Source organism: Diadema antillarum, unplaced genomic scaffold (assembly GCF_040938485.1).
Source record: "Diadema antillarum isolate AM-2024a unplaced genomic scaffold, OU_Dant_1.0 seq00000180_RagTag, whole genome shotgun sequence".
NCBI lineage: Eukaryota > Metazoa > Echinodermata > Echinoidea > Diadematoida > Diadematidae > Diadema > Diadema antillarum.
The window spans coordinates 249,087-252,500 of record NW_027271247.1 but is presented as its reverse complement, the minus strand read 5'-3'; positions in this window follow the sequence as shown (position 1 = coordinate 252,500).

Below are 3,414 nucleotides of genomic sequence, written 5' to 3'. Positions count from 1 at the left end.
AACACATAACTTTGCCCCCCTCCCCATCCCCCCCCCCCCCCACAATGCGGAAAAATGTCTAGCTTTTTTTTTTTTTTTATAGAAACTGTCCAGATATTTCACCAAAAGTGCACAAGATCGTTTAATTTCAATTCTGAAAATGGAAAATGCCCCTAGTGTGGGAGGGATACACCCTCCCCCGTTAGGCCAACTTCCATCCACACTTAGTAGACTTTTGAGATCGACACTTTCTAAATATTTCATCAAAAAGTGCGCACCAGATCTGTCACTTTAATTCAAACAAATCCAAACGTGCCAAAATTAATGGGAAGGGGATAATATTCTCTTTCAGTTTACCTTTATTCCCCTACTATACATTGAGTATGCTTATGCTTCTTTGACAGTTTTTCAAATACTCCACCATTAAAAAAGACTATATTGTGTAGAACCAACATATTTTCATTAATGATCCTTAAAATACAAAGGCTCTCTTGAATGGGAGGGGTTAGAGGACACCCCCTTCTAAAACCCTCCCCCTTGCTGTATTAGCCTCCACCCCTTGCATTGATTATGGCTATACATTACATATTAAGTCAAGAGTGTGCGTCAGAAATTCCACATCTTTGAATCACAATCATAAAGATGCAAAAGCTCTCTCACATAGGAAGGGGATACATCCTCCCATATCCTTCCCCCGCTTGGTCTTCCTCCATCTAGATGACTTATATACTACGCTTGTCTGAAACAAATTCCAGGATATTCCACCTAATTTGCATCAGATCATTGTACATTGTATTTCAATTCTAAAAAAATGCAAAAGCTCCGTCGTGTGAGAGGGGGCTACCCCTCCCAACCCCGCCTCCTCAACTTCCATACATTTATTACACAGTGATGATGCACACGCAGAACAAGAGCTGATTATACCCCGATTTAATGATCATTCACATTTCTGTGAATAAAGTATCTATTTTTCATACTTTTTTTAAAAATTTCACCAAGAGCGTGCACCAGATCGCTGAATTTGAGGTCTGAAATCTCAAAATCTCCCTTGTGTGGGAAGGTATGTCCTCCCACACCCTCCCCCTTTATGTCCCCTTCCATGAACTTATACAAAATGAAGATCCACACACACAAACGCTGATACAACTTTCAAAATATTCCACCAAGAGTGTGCATCATGCAGATCATTGTATTTGAACTCTAAAAATGCAAAAGTTCTATCGTGTTGAAGGGGCCTGGCTACCCCTCCCATCCTCGCCTCATCAACTTCCATACAGTTATTACACAGTGATGACGCACACCCAGAACAAGAGCTGATCATACCCTGATTTAATGGATATTCACATTTCTGTGAATATTTACCTTTCATACTTTTTTTTTTATTTCACCAAAAGTGTGCATCGGATCGCGGAATTTCAGGTCTGAAAATCCAAAATCTCCCTTGTGTGGGAAGGTATGTCCTCCCACACCCTTCCCCCTTTATAGGTCCCCTTCCATGGACTTATACAAAGTAAAGACCAACAAACGATTCTCTGATACAAATATGGGGATAGTCCACCAAGATTGTGCATCATATCGTTGTAATTAAATTCTACAAATGCAAAAGCTCCATCTCATTGTAGCCACCTCCCATCCCCGCCTCATCAACTTCCATAATTATTTCACAGTGATGACGCACACACGGAACAAGAGTTGATTGTAACCCAATGTATTGGTCATTCACATTTCTGTCAATATTTCATTTTCATACTTTTTGAAAAAATTCACCAAGTGTGTGCCAGATCACTGAATTTCAGGAATGACAATTCAAAATTTCACCAGGGTGGGAGGGGATACCTAATCACAGTGATGACGCACACACGGAACGAGAGTTGATTGTACCCGATTTAATGGTCATTCACATTTCTGTTAATATATATATTTTTTTACTTTTCAAGAAATTTCTCCAAAAGTGTGCACCAGATCGCTGAATTTCAGGTGTGAAAATTCAAAATCTCTCCAGTGTGGGAGCGGGATACCCCCTCCCACACCCTCCCCCGTAGGTCCCCTTGCATGGACTTATACAAAGTGAGGACACACACACACACGAATCAAGAGATAGCAGATACCTCATTCAACAATATATTCATCCATGAACATAGTCCACGAGTATTCACTTTATTTTTTTTTTGGGGGGGGGGGGGGGCCAAGGGGGGATTGAAGAATTTCGAAATTTACCACATAAAGTGTGTTGAATTTCACTAAGAGTGGAAAAGTTTCCTTGTGTGGTGGAGGGCTTTCTCACCTGGTTTCGATGTCCCCATCCCGTCCCTTCACCTCCCCTGCCACCCCCCCCCCCCATTTACTGAAACGCTACTAATATGATCCGGCAACCAAACAGGTGGGTCAGGGGTTCAGCACCCCTGTGAAAAAAGTTGCTCCCAGGGGCCTGACATCACTCCCCACCCGTTAGTGATCATCTCCTCACACATCTTCAAGGTTTCTGTGGATACCAATGTGGACCCAATGCGCGAAACGTCGTCAGATCTGTTGTCGTACCGTTTTTACGGGTATCATTAGACAAACCGCATATAGTACAAGGGCGTCACCAGCTTTTTTTCAAGGGGGGGGGGTGCGTTTTAACACTAAATGTAACGAGATTTTTTTGGACAGACATTTGGAATTCAGGAAGCTCTCAATCCCCAGAGTTTTATGGTTTTTTAGGGAAACCAAGCGGGGAAAGGGCACCGGCGTAGCTAGGATTTCATCTTTTTTTCCTTTTTTTTTGGGGGGGGGGGGGGGCTGTTAGTATGCGAGGGAGCGAAGCGACCGAGCCCGAGCGAACGGAGAGAGCAAGGGGGGGGGGGAGGGCGTTGTCCCCCTCCCACGGTGATAACTTTTTGCATTTTGATGTTGTAAATGGTGCAATTTGATGCAGATTTTGCTTGTTTTATCGACTTGAAGTTGAAACAGTCCCACTTTTTTAAGGTAGTAGTATATTTTGATGTAGAAATATTTTTGAACAATTTGCCTATAAAATACGATCATCCAAATAAATTTCCTGTTTTAATATTTACACTGAGTATTATGAACGCGACCAAGAAAGAGCAAGCGGAATAGGATCAAGGGGGAGGGTGTGGGAGGTGGTGTCCTCCTCCCACGGTGAGAAGTTTTTACATATTGATGTTGTAAATGGTGCAATTTGATGCATGTTTTTGCTTGTTTTATCGACTTGAAACAGTCCCACTTGTTTAAGGTAGCAGTACATTTTGAAGTAAATTGTTATTGAACAATTTGCCTATAAATGGTATAGTTCAAATAAACTTCTAGTAATAATTCTTACACTGATGTCATGAACGCGACCAAGCCCGAACAAGCGGAACAAGCAAGGGGGGAGGTTGTGGGAGGGGGTTGTCCCCCTATAAATGGATTACGGAATGACGGTGTGAAACGACA